Below are 22,869 nucleotides of genomic sequence, written 5' to 3' on the forward strand. Positions count from 1 at the left end.
TTTTATTATTATTGGCATTTTATTATTGTTATTATTATAATTATTATTTTCTTCCTTTCTGTCCTATTAAACTGTTCTTATCTCAACTCACAAGTTTTACTTTTTTTCTTTCCCTGATTGTCTCCCTTATCCCACTGGAGGGGTGGGGGGAAGTGAGTGAGCAGCTGCATGGTGCTTAGTTGCTGGCTGGGGTTAAACCACAACAATCCCCCTTCACCTCAGGGAGAGAGGTGCTGGGAGCCAATCTGAGCATGAGGGAAGCAATTTACCCAAAGCACCTTATGCTTGGACTAATCTGAACAGCACAGAGACTGTGAGGCATCAGCTCAAAACTGACATAAATTAGAGCAATCCCAATTGAGCCTGAAGACAGAAATGTAAGTTTAATCTTCCACTGTCCCAAAATCCAGTACTGTACTTCAGATCTTGCACTCTGGAAATGATGATCAGTGCTGGGACATCTATTTAGTTAACTGAAAAAAAAGCCCTGAAGACAAAACATATCTCAGGTTTCTCAGTAACCCTGCTCTGCCTACAGCAGTGCCAGACTGACTTGTCACGGAAGACAGCTGTGTCACCAGCTGCCATGTATCAGAGGTGGGGGACATTGTTCTAGGACGTTTCATACATCTTAAGACATATCAGCAGCATTTATGCTATCTATTTATTCTAAACCAGAGCACTTAAAATACAAAAATACAGAAAGGATAGCTTATGTCCTAATGCCTACTTTGCAGTAACCATGTTTTACTACAACTCTTTGCCATACCTGGCCAGAGCTGAGGTTGTCTCCTTTACGTCTGATACTGTCTGGCAGTCAGTTTGCTGTTTTTCTTACATGGCAGGCATCACTCAAGATGATTTTACTGAATGGTTTGTTCATTTATTTTGTTTGCATTTATAAGTCTTCAGGTTAAGTGAAAGGCTAAGTACAGATTCAAGCACACAGTCCATATCTATTTAAATATATGTCAAAATTTTGAAATGCTATCATACCAAAACGCTTCCATCAAATCCCTTATCCGTAGGAAAGGAAATAAAAGGAGGCCTAGCTTGAGGTCAAATTTTACAGTCATTAAATGAGCACAGCTCCCACTGACAGCTGCATTCTCTCTCATTATATTTCATTTTCATGGATGCTGATAAAAGAATTAATATATTTGACTGGTAATTTGCATATTAAAACTAAAGGAAGAAAGCCATAGTAAAGAGGTTAAAAAAAAAAAAAAAAAACAGTAAGTTTGATCCCTAGATCATTGGGCCAGAAAAGTATAATTTGCCTCTTTTTATGTCATCAGGGGATTCAATCCGATGGTACCAATTCTGCCCCCTTCCTTTGTTGGGTCTGCTAAATTATGCTTCAAGGAATGAAGACTATCAGTTCACCAGTGGCTGCTGGCAGATACATACAGATTCCCACTCAGCACTGCACTTGAGATAAATTTAACTACTTTTTTTTTTTTTAATCAAGTTATGCATTTCAGTTACAGCATTCAGGAAACTGTATCGGGTGACAAGTCATCCAGTGCAATAAATACACTGCTGTCCTGTATCAACTGATTACAGAATACTCCTATCACTCTTATTTCATATGGTGGAACTCAATACTGCCTGGAAAGGCTTTGCATGCTCTTCTGTCTTTTTCTGTCAGTGGTAAGAAGTGCCAAAAGAAGAGAAACTATCACAAATAAGAACTTGTTATCACCTTCTTGTGGCACTGGGTTACTGGACCCAGACTAGGTGGATCCAGTACGGTCCACCTTCCAGTAAGGTCCACCTAGAGTGGGGGAAAACATGGCAACCAACCTTCATTTAAGAAGATACTGACTTTAGCAAAAAAAAAAGTGCAAGTCAGTCATTACCAGTAGATTATCTTTTATTTCATGCCTACCTACAACACACATTTCCAATTCCTCTGATATTCTCTGACAACCAAATTTTCATCTGTTTATAGAATAAAGCTTTCTCTCCATCTAACAAATTATATACCACTAAACATTACTACTATGCAAGTGCCTCGTAACCAGTCATCCTGTCCCAGTAGGACAAGAAATCAGTCTTAGTTTTACAGATTAAGAATGCTTTATTAAGATTACTTATTCCCGTGTTGGATTGAAAAATTACAATCACTCCCCATTCTCTTCAAATGACCCTGGCTGAACACCAGGTGCCCACCAAAGCCATTCTATCACTCCCCCATCCTCAGCTGGACAGGGGAGAGAAAATATAACAAAAGGCTCGCGGGTCGAGATAAGGACAGGAGAGATCATTCACTATTACCGTCACGGGCAAAACAGACTCAATTTGCAAAACATACTCAATTTATTACAAATCAACCAGAGCAAGGTAATGAGAAGTAAAACGAAATCTCAGAACACCTTCCCACCACCCCTCCGTTCTTCCCGGGCACAACTACCCTCCCGGATTTCACCACCAAGCCCCCCCAGCGGCACAGGGGGACAGGGATGGGGTTTATGGTCATCACACGTTATTTTCTGCCGCTTCACCTCCTCAGGACGAGGGCTGATCACACTCTTCCCCTGCTCCAGCGTGGGGTCCCACCCACGGGAGACAGTCCTCCACGAACTCCTCCAACGTGGGCCATTCCCACGGGCTGCAGTTCTTCACGAACTGCTCCAGCATGGGTCCATTCCACGGTGTGCAGTCCTTCAGGAGCACACTGCTCCAGCGCGGGTCCCCCACGGGGTCACAAGTCCTGCCAGAAAGCCTGCTCCGTGGGCTCCTCTCTCCACAGATCCGCAGGTCCTGCCAGGAACCTGCTCCAGCGCGGGGTTCCCACGGGGTCACAGCCTCCTTCGGGAACCCACCTGCTCCGGCGTGGGGTCCTCCACGGGCTACAGGTGGAGATCTGCTCCACCGTGGACCTCCCTGGACTGCAGGGGGACAGCCTGCCTCACCAGGGTCTTCACCACGGGCTGCAGGGGAATCTTCGCTCCGGCGCCTGGAGCATCTCCTCCCCCTCCTTCTTCACTGACCTTGGTGTCCGCAGGCTTGTTTCTCTTACATGTTCTCACTCCTCACTCCGGCGGCAGTTTCTCTCCGTCCCAACTTTTTCCTTCTTAAAAATGTTATCACAGAGGCGTTACCACTATCACTGATTGGCTCGGCCTTGGCCGGCGGCGGGTCCGTCTCAGAGCCGGCTAATATGGGCTCGCTCTCTCTTGAACACAGGGGAAGCTTCCAGCAGTTTCTTACAGAAGCCACCCCTGTAACCCCCCCCCGCTACCAAAACCTTGCCAAACAAAACCAATACATTCCACCCCTCGCCTCTGTGCATCACATTTTTAAGAACTATCATTAAAATCCACATTCATCACACAAAGTCTTCACTCACATCACAAAAATAATTCCCCACACCAAAATCAAAATAATATCATCACAAAACTGACAAAAGTGGACAATTTACACACACAATCCACCCCTCATCCCTTCACCACAATTACAACAATAAAGATTCCCCACTCATCAAGCAGCTCTTAACTCTCTAGCTGCGTTCAGTCCATGTTTTGCCCGTTACCTCTCTCAGTTACTATCCTTATCTCAAATTCCTCACATTACCCGCATCCTCCACCAAAAAGACTGTGATGGGTTGACCCTGGCTGAACACCAGGTGCCCACCAAAGCCATTCTATCACTCCCCCATCCTCAGCTGGACAGGGGAGAGAAAATATAACAAAAGGCTCGCGGGTCGAGATAAGGACAGGAGAGATCATTCACTATTACCGTCACGGGCAAAACAGACTCAATTTGCAAAACATACTCAATTTATTACAAATCAACCAGAGCAAGGTAATGAGAAGTAAAACGAAATCTCAGAACACCTTCCCACCACCCCTCCGTTCTTCCCGGGCACAACTACCCTCCCGGATTTCACCACCAAGCCCCCCCAGCGGCACAGGGGGACAGGGATGGGGTTTATGGTCATCACACGTTATTTTCTGCCGCTTCACCTCCTCAGGACGAGGGCTGATCACACTCTTCCCCTGCTCCAGCGTGGGGTCCCACCCACGGGAGACAGTCCTCCACGAACTCCTCCAACGTGGGCCATTCCCACGGGCTGCAGTTCTTCACGAACTGCTCCAGCATGGGTCCATTCCACGGTGTGCAGTCCTTCAGGAGCACACTGCTCCAGCGCGGGTCCCCCACGGGGTCACAAGTCCTGCCAGAAAGCCTGCTCCGTGGGCTCCTCTCTCCACAGATCCGCAGGTCCTGCCAGGAACCTGCTCCAGCGCGGGGTTCCCACGGGGTCACAGCCTCCTTCGGGAACCCACCTGCTCCGGCGTGGGGTCCTCCCCGGGCTGCAGGTGGATATCTGCTCCACCGTGGACCTCCCTGGACTGCAGGGGGACAGCCTGCCTCACCAGGGTCTTCACCACGGGCTGCAGGGGAATCTTCGCTCCGGCGCCTGGAGCATCTCCTCCCCCTCCTTCTTCACTGACCTTGGTGTCCGCAGGCTTGTTTCTCTTACATGTTCTCACTCCTCACTCCGGCGGCAGTTTCTCTCCGTCCCAACTTTTTCCTTCTTAAAAATGTTATCACAGAGGCGTTACCACTATCACTGATTGGCTCGGCCTTGGCCGGCGGCGGGTCCGTCTCAGAGCCGGCTAATATGGGCTCGCTCTCTCTTGAACACAGGGGAAGCTTCCAGCAGTTTCTTACAGAAGCCACCCCTGTAACCCCCCCCCGCTACCAAAACCTTGCCAAACAAAACCAATACAGGTGACTGGATTTATTTTTTTTTTTAATTAGGATTTTGATTATGGCCTGCACAAGATTTTTGATAGTCACAAGGTAATTTATTTGTAGGCTATCCAAAATGAATTTTATTTTATTGATAAACTATATTAAAATGTTTTATTTTATAGTTGAATGTCGTATCTACAGAGGCATAGGAATGTAATTTGAAAACAAAGGACTACTTTTGACATGCAATTGAGAAGGTTTTTTGTTCAGGCTTTTTTTTAAAAAAAGAAAAAAAAAGAAAAACCAACAGCTATCTGTCATGCCCTGAAGTAAGCTGCACTTCAGTTTTATAAAGAAAAACAAAGGCAGAAACTAGGAGAAATACAGAAATGTCATCTTTTCCCTTGTTCTCCCAGCATTTCTGTCATTTCTCATTTTTCTGGTCTAAGAGTTTCTCAAACTGCCCAGAGGTTTGTGCAATCAACTTGCAGCTGCCCTGCTATCACCACCAAAACCAGGAGACAAGACATATAATGAGACAGTTCATCTAAACTTTGCTACTTTTCATTTGATTTCCTAAAACAACACCCACAACAACACTTCAAACTTTCATCTTCTTTTTCTCATCACTGAATTAATAGAATTTGTCAGGAAAACAGCCTCAAAAACTGAGGAAGAAAACAATGAAGACAGCAAAATGAACAAAAGGACTGTCACTTCCAGCTTTCCAGGCTACCAGTGCCCATCCTTTTGATCCTTACTAAAATATTCTCATTCTGATCCTTCATACCTACCCTCTTACTTCAATTATCCCTGGCTTTCATTAAAGGAACTACATAGTCTGTCTTCCCACAAAGCTAGATTTCCACCATTTCCAACATAAGCTTTCTCTAGAAAAAACACTCTATTCCCAAATCTTTCCCAGATAAACATGGTAATTTTTTTCCATATAGAGGCAGAAATTCTCTACAAGGCTGTACCTAAAATGCTCTTAAAGAGTTTTATGTATTTCATTAAAAAAAAAAAAAAAAATTCCAGCCCAAAACTCTATACTTTTGTGTTGAAAAGAAAAGAATTAAACCTCCTGCATTCAGTGTGAAGAATAACATTACATTTTAGGTTAAGACAGAAAACTACCCCTTCTAAAGACACAAAGAACAAAGAGAATAAATATTGAACATATCATTTCGGCATACAGCAATACATAGTTCTAACTAGATCATTAAATAATTCTTAATGATATCACATTACAACTAAGCTGAAGAATAGGAAACTGGGCTAGTAAGCAGCTAAGAGCACAAACAAAAGCACCCCTGCACCTCAGGAGGCAGAGGCACAGGGGAACCAGAAGAAATCTTGCCAAAAATTCTAAATTAAAAAAAAAAAAAAAAAATCAAATCATAACTCACAGCAAGACTTTTAATAAAACCACCAATGTGTTCTGGTTTTATATGGATGCAGATTGAAAACTGAAGACCTTAATCAAAGTTAATTTCTTGGTCTTATCTGAACCTTCTGTTCCAGTTAAGTCATCAACTATGATGAGCAAACTGCCCTGCAGAGTGAAAATTCTTATGAGCATACATCTAGGGAGACAACTTTTCCACTACGTCCTACTTCTTCTTATGCCCTTCTGTGACTAAAGACGAGAGCTGTAAAATACCAAGTGCCAGGGACAGACCAGCACAGAAGCATGAATTGTGCCAAACCTAGAGTTTACTGTAGTGCTGACACAGACGAGAACTTTCAGCTTTGTGTCTCAGCATTAAGGTAATTTACAAATCTACAAATATGGATCTTAATCTAAATTCCTTCCAACTTAGTGCTTATTTAGTTACAATGTAATGTACCTTCTGGCAGACACTTACTAAGGAAGATTTTTATGCCTTATCCCTTAAGCAAAGAGCAATTAATAAGCACCAAAATTCCAAAGGAACTGTGAGAGATATCTTACCTATCTCATCTGAAAAAATGACTGTAAGCTATTCCTTATGACACCAAATTAAATATTAATGTTCCTTAATATTACTCTTAACATTAAGAATCCTCACATTTTAAATATTAAATCCACAACTAAAAGTAAGATTGTAAAATTACTTGCAAAAAATGTGTTAACTATGCCATGTAATAATAGGAATTTGAAGTTGAATCTAGTTGCTATTATCAAGAATCACTGCCCCACTGAGCTAGAATAGATACACATGCACACGCTCTGACTCAAAACATTTCCAAGATGATGTCAGAGAGGCACAAGGTAGTAGTACAACTAAACACAACAGGAAAACTTGTTACATACTGTTAACTTAGTGTAAGCACAGCAGCAGAAGCTTCTTATGAGAATGCTGATTTCTTCCTTTTTGGTTTCACAGGTACCTCTGGCATGCCTATGTTTTCTCCCTTGCTGTCCTACTGGCACTGAGCTTTATATTTATTCACACATTTACACATGAGCACTCGCTTCTAGCTTTTTCCCCAACTGCAGTAAAATAGTCAGTGACTAATGCATCTACACAGACCAATAAGAATGCCAGTAATCTGTGAAGTAATGCTATTTGCAAATACCACATCACGTACTCTCTAACAATTCAGGAAACCAAGTACAAGTAAAAATGTTATTTCAAAACGAAGTTTGGAAGTACTACATTGATTCATTCTGAATTTTTCAGTTAACAGTGATTTAAAAATTTTAGATTTGGCAGCTCTAGTTACGGTCCAGCTCACATAAACACTCACCTTTACTTGAGCAATTGAGTCCTTCCCTGGGCAATCCAGCCATTACCATTTCCAAACACTTCCCATGTGCTCGTGAGTATGTTCCACTGGTAATGCTGTAGCCACAACGGTGCAGTAACAGACAAGACAGACAAGGTGCAGGCCAAGATGGCATCCACACCACCATAAGCTGCCTAACCTGGTGCAAATAGTGTTCACTGGATTGCACAGATGACGTACTGCTGAAGCTCACCCTGAGACGAGTGATGATTGGCCAAACCAAAACATTATTTTTAATAATTTATCTATTAATTTCTTTGAATATTTTGAAAATGTTGAAGTCCTGGACCTGGAATCATACCTACTGATACTACACTCTGTATACAGAGCTTCGAGATCTCACCTGCCTCTTCTCCCTGATCTTTCCTGTCCTTAAAAACACATGAGCAGCAAATTTCCCAATTGATGCCCTCATCCACTCACTTCTTATTCCTCATCCTTACTTACTTTGAATAATAAATTACAGGAGGAAGATGTCTGTCTTGATACTGTTATCCCAACCACATACAGTATTATTTTATCTGGTTATGACATGCAGACTGGTAACAAGAATGACAGGTATTTAACGGACCATTCTGAATCCCCTAGCCAAATCCCTGGATAAATTAAGGAATAAAATCATAGTAATGCTGTCCAGGTTAACTTGTCTGCTGATTAAAGCTCCTATTCCCAGTACAGTTTTGAGGAGACCGGATGCCACAGGAGTTAGCAGAACAAATTGGATTCACACTAATTTTGTAACACTTCCACCTTTGGGAGAAGAAGTCTCTCTCAACACAGTAACTGAGGGGAAACGTGGCAAAAAAAATATTCTCAGATTTTTGTACTGTAGATTAAAAAAACCTCTCCACATTTCCTCCCTTCAAAAAAATAATTGGTCTTTTCTTTCTTACGTTGCCTAATACTGAAGAGCCATTCATTCCCAATGACACAGAATACAAACCAGAGCTTCTTCAAGCTTCAAAATTGTTGGCTTCATGGTAGTCTAAATTCATCCCCTACTCCAATATGGCACTGCTGCTTATGTAATGCTTCTTAAAACAACAATGGATTTTCTGTGTGATTTGGAATTTGCTCTGTTATGCTAATATAAGTTAACTTTGTGATTCTCAAATGTCCATCTGCCTTTATACTGTCAACTGTAAAGTTATTTATATCTTTATTATGGACCAACACTTTTTTTTTTAATACTTTTCCAGACTGTATGTTGGCTTGCTTACTATTCATTCTTTGAATGGAGTAATAAAAAAATTATAAAAAAACTCCACTGGCTTCTGTTACTAGATAAAGAAATTAATACAAAAGAGTTTTGTGTTGGGTTATTTTCCTTGATTTTTAAATACCTAAGCATTTTCTAATAGTCCATGTATCATTAAAAATACCATTATCCATAAATGAGATAAAATACATTTTTCTCAAAGAAAAAGCTATATCAGATTCATTGGTAGAAGTGAGAAACAAAACAAATTTTAATTAGCTATGTATCATCAAGACCAACTAAGAAGTAGTTTTATACCTGTGGAGTACACAGTAAATACTAGCAGAAAGGTCATTGGGTATTTATCTTCCAATAAACAGAAGAAAATGCAATTCCTGTTACAGATCTCAGCTTTCTCCTTATTTAGAAAATGAAAACTAAATATTTTATGATAAAAAAAGGAATGAAATATCAGGTAGTTAGGATAAAAAAAAAAAAAATTTTGCACACCATGCTATTTGTACATTTTTAAAGTAATGCCAAAGAAAATCTAGAAAGTTCCCTTTCTAAAATGTTGCACTTACAGGCAAAGTGTTAATGTCTGTAGAAAAACTAATGGTTTTCCAACATATTTCTTTGATAAATGGGTTAACTAAATTAGATTTTTTTTTTTTTTTAATTAAGTTGGTCCCTTGCCTGGAGCAGCCAGAGTTGTTTACCCACAATGGCCGTGAAATTCCCTGTGTTTGATGGTTTAATTATCTCCTCCTTGCCTGGTAATTCTTTTAAGGCATTTCTTTTTTGTGTGTGTGGCATAGCAAACAAAAATAACTCCCTGTCTATCTTCCTCTCTTCAACCTTATGAACTTTCTTACACTTTGTGTCCCCTTCTTCACATACAATGACTCAAGTTGATGGACAAAGGCAGTGTTTATTTTAAACCTAGTATAAACTATTTTATTTATTTTCAGTTACCTGAGTCGCTGCAGTCCATGTCCTATACAGACACCTGCTACCTACAGATATTACAAGATCTGAATTTTGTTTACTCGTTTGGTTGCATCATCTGTCAGATGCAGAAAACTCTACTGAGAAGAACATGGCAAGTTACATGCATCTCCCACCTCAATGTTAGGTCCTGGCTTACACTGTCCAATTCTGTTAGTAGCCTGGATACAATAAGAACTAGGTCTGAAAGCTATGGATATCCTTCACAGGGCTAGGATGGGAACACCACTATTTGGACAGAAATATAACAAGCTGAAGGATAACCATGTATGAAGAAAGAGCAAAAAAACAGTATCACTGACTGTAATAAAAGGACAAGTTAACTCTAGTATGTCAGAGACTTTACAAGTGTTCTTCATTAATGAACACAGGCATACTGAACACTTCTCATTAAGTTCCAAAAAAACTATATGCACCTTTCATTAAAAAAAGACTGCTTAACAGTATGTGCGAACAGAATTTACTTTAGCTCAAAGTCTGCTTGACCAACAGTAGTTCTACATACAAAGCTTAAATTACATCTTCATTAAGAATTGAAACAACTAAACTTGTTATTATGAACAAATTAGAAAAAAACTCAAATCTTTTTATCTCCCAAATAACCATCAAGACTAACACTATGGGACAGTTTGAAAGGCAAATCCTGATCACTAAATTACCAAATGGTTTGGGTTGGGAGGGACCTTTAAAGATCATCTAGTTCCAAATCCCCTACCATGGGCAGGGACATCTTTCACTAGATGAGGTTGCTCAAAATCCTGTCCAATCTGGCCTTGAACATTTTGAATGATGGGGCTTCCACACAACTTCTCTGGGCAACCTGTTCCAGTCTCCCACCACCCTCATTGTACATAATTTCTTCCTTATGTCCAATCTACATCTACCCTCTTTCAGTTTAAAAACACTACCCCTTATCCTGTCACTACAGGCCCTGGTAAAAAGTCTGTCTCCATCTTTGTTATAAGCCCCCTTCTTGTAAATGTTGAAAGGCTGCAATAACGTCTCCCTGGAGCCTTCTCCAGGCTCCAGTCTGTCCTCACAGGACAGGTATTCCATCCCTCTGATCATTTTTGCGGCTGTCCTCTGGACTCGCTCCAACAGGTCCACATCTTTCCTGTTCTGAGGACTCCAGAACTGGACGCAGTACTCCAGGTGGGGTCTCACGAGAGTGAAGTAGAGAGAATCACCTCCCATGACCTGCTGGCCTTGCTGCTTTTGATACAGACCAGAATACAACCTGCTTTTTGGGCTACAAGTGCATATTCCCAGCTCTTTTCTCATTTTTCATCCAGCAGTATCCCCGCGTCCTTCTCAGCAGGGCTGCCCTCAATCAGTTCACCACCCAGTCTGTACTGATATCAGTAATTGCCCTGACTCGGGTGCAGTACCTGGTCTCTTTGAACTCCATGAGGTTCCCATTGGCCCACTTTTCTCAAGCCTGACAAGGTCCCTGCAGATGGTAAAAGCTTACCATCGGGTGTCTAGATCTGAAGCTTACCATAGGATGTCTAGAAAGGAGGCATTAGAGACCTTGTGAGGCCAGGACATCATGCCAGGCAGGCAAAAGAAAAGGAAACCAGGAAATAGATAGGAAAGTCTGACTTCTATGCTTTGCGTTGTATGAATAACACAGAAGACAAAGAACAGGGCACGTTATCATGGCTAATACAAATAGTAAAAGAGAACCAGAAATGTTTAATCAAGATACTCACAAATCCAAACTAAAGACACTGAAGATTCTGATGTTCTCTGTGACCCAAATGCACCCTGTTGCATTCCTGCCTCATAAAGGGAGTCAGTCTCACATGGGAACATTAAGGAGGCAGCCAACTCGTCTCCTCATATACACAGAAGTTCTCTAAACATTAACAGGGACAAAACAACCTTTGAGGTAAGATGGAAAGTGGCCAAGCACACAAAGACTTAACTTCATTGTTAAATGATTCAGGAAAGCTGCAACATTTGAGACTGTTCATGGCATATTCTTTCATTTCCCATCTGCTAGGAAAATTTCTACTAGCCCTGATGTTTCTATGACTCCCCAGAGGTTCACTGCTCTGCAGACACTAGCTCTCCTCCAGTTTCTCATTGCCATTCTAACAGAGGCACATCTTACCTTGCTTGTTCAAGGTATCAGTACATTTGACCAAAATGCATGTCTGAGCCTCAGCCCAATGAGTGCTTTCAAGATGGGACCTACACTTCCTTCCAAGATGCCAGCAATTCCATGTCTCTGACTCTCCTGTCCCTTCCATTCATTTCCAGAATCAACACAGGAGGGACTATGTTACTAATTATTTTTAACATGTAGTTTATAAATTAAGCAAAGAAAACTTTTTTAGAAAATAAAACCCAAGATCTTACAGAGCACTTCCTTGAGCTTCAGTAAACTTACAGCACTGCAAATGGGGTCAGAATCTGCTCCCATCATTTAGGAGAGGTAAGAGACACGTGACATTGCTGACTATCCAACAAAGGCTCTTTTGAATTATTTACTACAGCTGAACTAACAAATCATCTGGATGTAAAGCTGCAACACTGCTCCAAATACAGAAATGAAAAACTAGAGTCGTAACTGACGGGCTGGTATTGTCTTATAAAATTGCTTGTAGATATATCTTCTGCTATGTTTTCAACATTCTTGCACTTCATAATTCAATTTTCATAAAAATATTTCTACCTTAACCTTCAAACTATAGTGGGAGACATTGCTCTTTCAGAACACAAAAATAGATTCTCAAAGCTGATGTTTTTCAGTACTTAGGAAGTATCTGACAAGAACACAATTCCCACAGACATGGGCTAGATCTTCACCAGTATTTTATTTAAAATAGGCAAAAGGTGCATATGTTTGGGGGAGTTTTGGTTCCACCACCATCACCACCTCCCCAACTGGAACAGTTCATGAGGACAAAGCTATTCATTATTTTTGTATTTACAAAAAGAGGTAGCCACAAACCTCAGGTAAAATTCCACTTTACCTGTACTATGTTGTTTTGATGAACTAAATCAGACAGAGGAGAAAAAAAAAATAGATCACTGCTTCAGGCAAAATGCCCAAGCATGTCATTCTATTGTAACATACCAAAATTGATTACTAAGGTAATTTTAATGCACTGAAAATGAATAACCATAATTTTTCTTTTGAAAAAGAGTACAGGTTTTCTGTGTTCTCTTGTTGATATAGATCTTCATAAATATTCATAGATAACTCTAGGACACCTCATTAGCAAGCTGTTCAACAAGTTGAGCAAGTGCTGAATTAGGTATTTTAAATAATTATTATAATTGGAATTATACTTCCTATAGTAACATGGAAACAATTGTAGCATGTTTCTTGGTGGAACATAAGATTTATTTAAATATGATAGGCAACAAATGCTACCACCTGGAAGAAGACTGCAAGGTTTGGCTGTACTAGAAAAGTAGGCGACTCCAGAAGGGTTAGCTTCCCTTTGACCCCACTGTTCAGGTAAGAAGTGACTTGTTCCCAGGAGCTCCAGAGGGTCTCCTTGATTTGCTTAATCTGGGACTCATCAGCTTGTTTCCAAGATCAGCATCAGTAATTCCTCCAATCTGCACCCATGACCACAGGTAACAGACAAGAAAGCTGTATCTGCAACTGGCAACTGAACGACCTGTGGTAATGGAAACAGAGGAATTTTTCTCCTACAGGTGCAAAAAAGTAAATAAAGTTTTTACCTTCCTTGTAACATCATATTACCAAGAACAGTAAGCATAGAAGGTTACTTTGGTAGTCTAATGCATCTTTGATGACACAGCCTGCTGTGGGCATGATATACTCAGGAGTATCCCAAACACTTAGAGAGCCACAAGAACCATTCTTGGGAGTAAAGTTTCAGAGAACAAGCTGGTAGACCTCAAACGATAGCCATGTGCTAGCCCAGAACATAAATACCAAGAAATTGGGTGACCAACCTCCAGGTTGGGGGGTGGAAGAAAAGAAAATAAGACTGGTATCATCTCATCTGCACAAATCAAGGCTCTTCAGCCTTTATGAAACACAGTCCCAAACTGGGCAAAGGGATTTCAGTTTCCCCATGATCATGATTGGAAGTAAGAGCATTGAACACCAGATCAGACAGTTTATTTCTGGAATACTTTTTATATGGGTCTAAAATAAACTGCCATTTAATCTTGCTTTGGTGTCTGTATCCCATTCACCCTGTGAGTCAGCCAGTCACTTCTCACAGTACATTTTTGTCAGGGACCTGCTCTGTCAGGTTCCCACACATCTTTAGATCAGTCTTCAGCTGCAAATTGTAGGACAACCCCTGTTCACATTAATATGGGCATCCACAATCATTTTTTGGAATAAACTGGTGGTTAACGTGTTTTTTCTTTTGTGCAAGGTTACCACAGTTTGCCATTCAATTAAGAATGCTAATCAAAACAAAACAAACAAAAAAATTATGTGTGAATGCCAAACCAAAAAGATCTGAACTGAGACATGGTATCTGAATTTACACTTGGAGTTCAAGCAACAACTAAGATTGTGAGCTGCCAAGGAGAATTTACACAAGGTTTCCATTGCTGCAATCTATGAGTGATAGAAGTTACAGCTGAATTTTCAAAAGACTACATAAACATAGAGGGACACTACTTACTGTGTCCCTCAAACAGCCATATACACATATCCAGTATGTCTCCAAGCATAGGTTTACTGGGACATCTACATTTTCTGCTGTTAAATCTTTCACATTATCTTCAAAATACTGATATTACAGGTATCAATGGTACCTAACATTTTATTCTGTGAAAAGCATTCTAGTAGTAGCAGAAAAGCAAAGAAAGGGAAGTGTTATTTCCTCGCTAAACACTCCTAAACACTGTTTTATAGAACTTTTGTATCTTTTGCTTAAAAGGAGACACTACCAGAAGTTGGGATTTTGTGCGATAGTCTTTCCTCAAACAAATTCAGCATGTCATGACGTATATCTTAAGCATGTACAGTCTTCCTAATTTACCACCAGATTGATTACTGATCAATTTTAGTGCAAAGTACTACATATATTTACATGTATATTTTGACAGCCTGAGTACATTTAATAATCCCAGCATGTGGATAGCTTTGCTTTTTCCAATATGCAGCTCCAAAGAAGCTACTGTGACCAGGCTTTTCATTTTTGTCAGAGAAAGAAAATCCAATTTATAAAAACTTAAAGCTTTCACGGTGTTACATCAAACTGCTTTCTAATTTCACTTGCAAATATATAACAAAGCAGTTCAACAACTACATGCACAACCTTTATAGGCTGGGTCCTCTAACCCCTCTTGCTTTTTATGCTTTAGTAGGGAAATCTATCTCTAGACTATCACATCCTGATGGTACAGAAACTGATTTCAAAGTTTCTTGTAAATGTTATTTTCTCCACCTTGATCAGAATTTTTGTATTATCAGACACTGCTAAAGAAAAACTTTGAAAGCACTCCAAGGTATACTAACAAAGGATGTACTTTGCTCACGAACAGCCATCCTAACTCCCATTCTCACTGAAGCACCCTTGCAGTGCTTGAATACATTAAGATGTGTTTGAGCTTTATGAAGCTCATACATCATACAGTCTTTAAAAAGAGTGACATCATGGCAACTGGATTTATATATATCACTTCACACACACACACTTTCTGTAAGGGACAGACAATAAACTGTAACAGTACATGCAATTCAACATCAGTAATTTGCCCTAGAGATTATGTACAGTTGAACTTATTTTAATTTAAAAAAACAACATACACATACCAGATCATCCTATGTAAATGATAAATGACCATCATACAGCTATAATATATTAAAATGACGTTTCACCCATTGTTGTTTTATCAGTTGATAGCTTTTGTGCTACAGTTTTAAAATATATATCTCAAATAACATTTTCAAAAATACATGTGGTTTTCCTAACCAATAAATAACTACAAACTACAAGCCAGCTAACCAAGATTAAACTGTAGGCTGAATTTACAGTATGCCAGCTATCTTACAGTAACTGCCCAAACATACTCTCTTACTCAAACAATGTAAACTCAAGACAAAATTAGATCATGAAAAACAAGGGACCTCATACTTAACAGGAGTACATACAGTAAAAATATGCTTGTCTATGAACTGAGCCGTAAGTGTGGCAGCTTCTACTGGGTTTGTTAAGAACTCCAAATGTCTTAAGGCTTCTTCATATTTTACACTGCCATCTAGTGTAGGCTATACTCATACATTCCAAGCTTCCAACTATCAGTACCTGAGGTACCCAAAACCAAAAAAACTTCCATAAGAATAGCAGCCACCACTTCTGTTTGTATTACTTGGAAGCTATCAATTCCTAGAAGGAAAAGACTACACTAGCCAGCTGAAACAAAATACCAAAACTTAAAGCTATCTGACACCAACAGTAGGAAGGCCAAAAAAGAATTCCTAGATACATCAATTAAGTATGTTATATTTTTAATTCAGTGGCTAAACAATCATCAGATATGATTCATTTGGAAAAATGTTTACCGTAGATTCACTAAGTGAAAATGTAATTAATGCAGGCTAAGCATCTGCTTGTATAGAAACTACAGGTCAAATTAAACTATTCCTCAATAGCAGGTCTAAACTGAGAATGCTTATTTCAATGTATTTTTTTTTTAAACCCAGTGTTTCTTCATCAATTACATACTCTTATCTTTATTCCAAGGTATAATCACTGGATCACCACCTGATAATCCTGATCACACTGTTCCTGTGGAAACAGCTGTTGTGCAAGTCTCCAGGAAAGTTTGCTTTAGATCGACTTTGCCCACAGAGGCAACATTGTCATCTTTATCAATTCCAGCTACAGTGAGGCTACACCACATGGCCATTCTACAAAAGCCATGCGAATTGTGTGTTACAATAGACAGTAACACAGAAATTCCAGATATAGTGTAGCTCTATAGCTGCCTTTTGGAGGGGGGGAACAAACAAACAAACAAGAAAACCAACGCCACACACTTACCTAGCTAAAGCAAAAAAGCACTTCTCATACACACTCCAACTTTTAGATTATTAATTTGAAAAAATAAAGATCTTCTCAATTTAAAGTATATTTTTAAAACTATAAAAATAGCAGACTGACATTATTCTGAACGTCAAATGCAGTATCTCCTACTCTGTGTACCAAATTCTGTTCTCATTTACAGTATAAACTGGAATAACCCATTAAAGAGATTTATTCCAAAATTATGTCACTATAGCAGTGAAAGTAATTTCATCCTATAAAACTCAGTTCTACAAATACCTGTTTTCTTTAGCCATTTACACATACACAAAGCAAACAAAATCCAGGCAGAGCAGTGATGTTACTGCTGTAATAGAAACACTGTACAATACCAAAGTGTTGATGCATTCTGCTTAATGCTCCGTTTGCACAGCAGTAAATACACAAGATACCAAGTCCCATTTAGCACCTAGACTTTTATACCCATTTTCATGTGTCTGAGCCATTTTTGTAACAGAAATGTGCACTCTAGGTTCAGTGCATCTTACTAGCATTGCTATAATATGCTAAGATCATGGTTTATAAATAAACAAACAATACAAAAACCTGATGGTACATGAAAAACTGTCAAAATACAATAAGACCTTATTTCCCACAAGACTTTCTCCGTCTTAATTGTGCATTACACATCCACCTCTTACAATTACAATAGAAAAGGAATCTTTTTAGTGCCTCATATTAAAAGATTTCACTCTATTTGCCAAATTAGTGGTTTTGCAGCAAGCAAGGAAGTCCTATTGACAAGTGTACAGCTAACAGAATTTAAGAAATTGATACAAATGAAAGTGTTTTAGTTACGTATATATGGTAAGTTTAAGAGAAAATGCTCCCCAGACAGACTTAGCCCAGGTTGACTTTACTACTGTACTCAGGGTAAGTTTTCACTGAGGTCACAGCACAGGGTAAAATTTCACAGAAACAGGATACACAATGAAAGGAAAAACATCCACCAAAAAAACCAAAGATGGATTTGATTTTTAATGCCATGGCACATAGTTAACAAAGCACAAACTCAGCCTGTCAAAGAAATTAACTTGATAAACAGCATCACATTTAACCACTTTGACACCATACTATGTCAAGTAAGCACCTTTAGCTTGTGTTGACTTCCGTATTTTCATTAAATAGAGCATTCTTCAACATTAAAAACAATCTAAAGGAACCTACAGGGCAAATTCACTGACAAACAGGAAGAAGCAGCTTAGTTTGTCAAGCTGAGGCAAAAAGCCTATTAGCATCCTAACCTATGAAAAGCAGTATTAAACCTCCTGTGCAGCTACAGAGTTGAAACTACTGTAAACAGAACTGTCCTGCTCAGGCTCTTCTGGGTTCAGAAGGGTGGTAAGTTCTACAGAACTTGGATCTAAAACACCTTAGAAGCAGAAATAATTCTACATTTTTGAGTAGTCCCACTAAAGATACTGACATCAAACAATTTAAAACCCATTGCTGAAACACATAAGCAAACTTTATAATAAACTTGAAAAACCTATAGAGTAAGTGGACACAATTTGTTCTATTCATTCCCTCTTAAAAGACAAATTAATAAATGTACCATGTACAGCGCAAGATGTCCACTTCCTTTTCAATACGTTATCTCAGTATACCTTGCCAGAAAGGTACACAAGACTTGGAAGACAGACAACGTATCCTGTCTCCTGGCAGCAATTTTCATAGTAGAATGAATTGTATAAATCTGATTTGCTGTTTCAGATTCTGCCCATCTTTAGTTAGCTTATGATGACAGAAGAAATGGGAAAAAAAGCTCTTCCCTGAAAGTATCTGCTACTGACCTGGACAAGTTCACTGAACTTACCTTTGCAGATTATGGGGAAAATAAACTAAAGAATCCTCCATCATTAATTTATATTTTTCTCCTCTTCTTAATATTCAGCTGGCAAGCAGTTAATACAGTCTTCCAAACAGCAGGAAACTGAAATTCACAAACCTCAACTCCTTTTTAGAATTGCCAGCATGGATTTTGTATCAAGACGAGCAAGTCTTTTTAATTAAAATCCTCTATCACTATGAAGACATCTACGAGATGAAGTCCAGCACCCCACTCAAACCTTGCGCAATCCAGCTGGCCTTTCAAGGTTTGTCTCAGGTTTTCTGTAACAGATCAACTATTCATGACAGGAGAGCTTAATAAGCTAAGTGACCAGATTCTTATCTGGCAGAGTTAAAGAAGAATTAAGCATTCCCTAAAATAAATAAATAAATAAATAAACAAACAAATAAAATCTTAAGGGCTACTCCTAAAGAACAAGATGGAGAATCTGGGACAAAACTGTAGCAAGATTGCCAGGTTTGCCGGCGAAATCAGGAAGCATGGAGAGGGCTCCTAAACCCAGGGTAAGTAGTAGTCAAGACCAAAGGCTTGGTGAGGCCAGGACTGCCAAGCCTCCCCAAATAACATTTCAGCCTTCCATCTACCTGGTGTTTTGACAGGTGAAGTTAAATTCCCAAGTTATTTTAAAAAGCCAAGGAAAAGTATTTCATAGAATTTGATTTATATCAGTCAAGATTACTTTGGAAGAAGGAAGCTTTCCTTTAAAGTGTGATAAATAATATTCATCATTCATCAACAGTAACAATATAATGTAATACAAAAGATTTAATAAGCAAAACAAAACTAGCCCTTCCTAAAGATTTCCATCCATCAGAGCATTTGGCATACAGCAAAGGTTATGAAAATATAAATTAGGGAAAGAAACGTAGCTAACTCCCCAACTGTTTAAGAATGCTAGTTCAAGTTATCATAAATTTTGAAGAAACATTAGTGTTGGGAGTAATTTTCCGCCTTTCAGTTTGCCTGTCTTAGCAAAGTATCTTACTTTCTCCTGTAAATCTGTTACATAAATCCAAGAAGTATTGTTTTCATATTTCTCTGCAGAAGTCATATGCTAAAAATATATATCCATAACAAGCTAAATAATTCAGCAGACATATCAATCCCACTACTTTTTCCTCAAAATTCATAGTGAATTTAAGCCTAGGCCTATTCGAACAATTACTTCACCTGCAGACTGTCTCGCAGCCTCCACATCTTACTGTCAACTAGCAGGGCGCTGTCCTCCACAGGCTGACTTCGATGCTCCAGGCAGATCTTCTATTCCTGGGGTTTTTTGTTGGGTTTGTTTTTTTGGTTTGGTTGGGGCGGGGGGGGGGGGGGGTGATGGTGGCCTTCTTGCAGTACAGTAGACTTCCAGGTGCTAAGCACAGTATTAATCATGCATTTTGATTCACAAAACCTTCACCTGATGTTGTGAAATCTTCAGGTCAGATCAGAAGATAAAGAGATGGTTATAAAGGAGGATCTGTTAGGAGGCACGTGTATACACCTGCTCAAACTGATATACCTTAGCCTGAGGAAGACAGAATTCTTTGATCAAAAAGAACTAAGGCAGCCTCCCGGATAAGCCTCTCCGGAGAAACCAGAGCAAAAGAGAGATCAGCAGCACTTGCAAGGTTTGAGGAACCCATGGAGAACTGGAACTTGAAGCGTTAGGTAGTCCAAGAGAGCCAGTAAAAGAAAAGCTTTAATAAGATTTAATCTTATCTTAAGCACTGCAGGAACTCTCTCAGCAGAAGAAAAAAAGCAAAAATAGGGCTCTGAAGTAGTAACACTGTCACATGCTCCCACTAATGTCATCAGAGCTGTAAAAATCTCACAGGACTAATTTCTGCTTATATTAATCTTGTGACTTGTATCTTAATTTTAGTGGAATTATGAGAATGTGTGAAGTAAACAGCATTCAGTCCTGCATGGATAGTTACAGTAATGAGGACTTACATGCACAAACCCCATCCAATACACAGGTTCACAGGACAAAAAAAAAAAAACAATAAAAAAAAAAAACAACTAAGATACCGCAGGGCTTTAAAGCTGGTTCAAATTTAATCAGGTAAAATAAAAATAACATTAAAAAAAAAATCAAATTACTGGAACACTTCCTTTTTAAAGACTACTATCAAACTTGTAAATAGTTACCCAAATATAAGAAGTTTTGTTAGTAACCAATTATTTACATGAAGTCTTGCTTTGATACAGACTGAGAAACAGACATTTTCCCCCATCGTTCTTGCTATGTAGACATCATTTAAATATAGAGGGTGCCCGTAAACCAGTGAAGACTGAAAATTAGTCTCGCTTTTGAGATTCAAAGCCAGATTTAAATGGCATACACATGGCCTGATTTTAGTATATCTATTTTAACACATCATTAATGGGTAAATAAACAAGTACATTTCTTCTGACGAGGAAGAGAAATGGAAACATAATTACGCATCAGATGAAAACATAGCTCCAGGAAGACTTCATCCTATCATTTTTATTTCAGACAAGGCACCGGGTTAGCTTTGGGGACCTGGCTAGCAGACAGCACAAGCTCTGCCATCCACGCTTTAAAACTGGTATGTCATTTGGGGGAAAAGAAAATAGAGCTCCGCTTGATCGCGGTCCAGAAATGAAATATCATCCCCCATCCCCCGCTTTCCTGGCCGATACGATTTCAAGTTACAACTCCGCTCAACTTATCTATATGTAATACCTTTCCTGCGGTTTCCACCACATTTCAGCAGACGCTGTTCTTCGCGAGATGGGGACGGGAGTCCTAGAACTCAATTACTCTACCAAATTAACCCCTTCGCGGCGTCTACGGAGCCTGCCACCCGCTACCCATCAGCCAAGTACCCTCAACTTTCGACCGTGACAGAAAACCGCTGGAAATCATGTCCTCAAGCTTCCCCCCCCCCCCCCCCCCCCCACACACACACACACACACCGCCCCTTCAGAGGAGCCAGGGCTGCAGCTGCGCGGGGGGCGGCCAGCCGCCGCGCCGCGGCCGAGGCGGCACCGAGGCTCCCCGGCGGGCAACGCCGCCGACCCCGACGGGAGAAAGTAGAAGCAATCCCCAGCGGGTCTTAGCTGGAAGTTGCCTCGGCAGCCCGGGTGCCTCCGCGATCCACGGAGAGCGGCGGCGGCGGGCCGGCGTCCCTAGGGCGGCCGGGCCGCCTCCCTTTCCCTCAGCCCCGGCCCCTGAGGGGGCGCGCGGCGCCCGCCCCGCAGGCGGGAGAGCGGCGGCCGCCCCTCAGCGGAGCTCCCGGCCGGATCGCCGCCCCGCCGGGCTGCGGCGGCCCCCGACGAGAGCGCCTTCGCCTTCTGCCAGGGCTGCGCACGCCTTGCGGGCTGTAACCTTAAGAAACTTGATAAGGGAATAAAAGGGAGGGACTTCGGCGGAACCGATTCCCGGCTTTTAATCTCTCCTGACGCGCCGGAGCCGGCGGGGAAACAAGGAAACAAAACCCTCGCCAGCGGAATGAGCCCCCCCGCGCCCCGAGCGGCGGTTACCTGCCTGGCAGCTGGGCGACCAACCGCCCGGCGGGGCGACCGGCGCGGCACTTTCCTCCGCTGCGTGCGTGTGCGGTTGGGTGGCTGGCGAGCCTTGCTATTTATAGTCCGGAGCCTCCAGCAGCGCGACGGCGAGAGGAAATGAAGGGCTGAAGCGCGCCGGGCAGCCGGAGCCGAGCCTGCCCGCCCGCCTGCCCGCCGCCCCAGGGAGGGCGAGTTGCGGCTGGCGCTCGCCGCGGGCACCGGCGCTCCTGCCCGCCCCCCCCCCCCGGCGCCGCCCTCGGACGAGTCTCCTCCCAATGTCACCGCAGCCCGGCGGCGGCTCCCCGGCTCGGCGGCGGCCCCGCAGGTAGCGCCCCTGAGCCCGCGGCGAGGCGGGGTGGCGGGGAGCTGCGAGCTGCCTCCTCCGCCTCTCTCTGGCAGCCCTGCGGCCGGCAGGCAGCGCGGCGCGGCTCGGCTCGGCTCAGCCGCGCAGAGGTGACCCGCTACTGCTGCTGCTGGAGGAGGCGAGACCGACACTGGGGTGTGGGAGGGAGAAGCCGCCGCTTGCCATTCACCTCCTGCCGCCCAGAGGGAGCCCGGCCTCCGCGGCCGCCTCTGCCGAAGTGCCGGGGGCTGAGAGGCGGTGGCGGGAGCCCGCCCGGCCCGAGGGGACGATCGGATGGGGGGGGGGGGGGGTGTCCCTCCCCGGGGGGCCGGCGCTGAGCCCGGGCTGACAGGCTCCTGACCGGCACCTTCTCCCCCGAGCTGGAAAACCCTGGGCACGGTCACTCAGGGGAACGCAGCATGACCGGGG

The 22,869-nt window shown here is 41.7% G+C and overlaps 1 protein-coding gene across 5 annotated transcripts in view; it reads right to left on the reverse strand.

Moving 5' to 3' along the window:
* INPP4B (inositol polyphosphate-4-phosphatase type II B) overlaps positions 1 to 22,539 on the reverse strand; it is a 345,020-nt gene extending 322,481 nt beyond the window's left edge. For 4 of the 5 annotated variants that reach the window (XM_049814712.1, XM_049814711.1, XM_049814713.1 and 1 more), the window contains exon 1: positions 22,074 to 22,539. The gene's annotated coding sequence lies outside the window, so the exon portion shown is untranslated. Of the gene's footprint in view, positions 1 to 21,272; positions 21,376 to 22,073 lie in introns of those variants that run through there. The other variant, XM_049814710.1, reaches the window with a different exon arrangement.
* Between the last annotated feature and the right edge of the window lie 330 nt (positions 22,540 to 22,869).

The sequence above is a fragment of the Accipiter gentilis genome, chromosome 12, assembly GCF_929443795.1.
Source record: "Accipiter gentilis chromosome 12, bAccGen1.1, whole genome shotgun sequence".
Lineage (NCBI taxonomy): Eukaryota > Metazoa > Chordata > Aves > Accipitriformes > Accipitridae > Astur > Astur gentilis.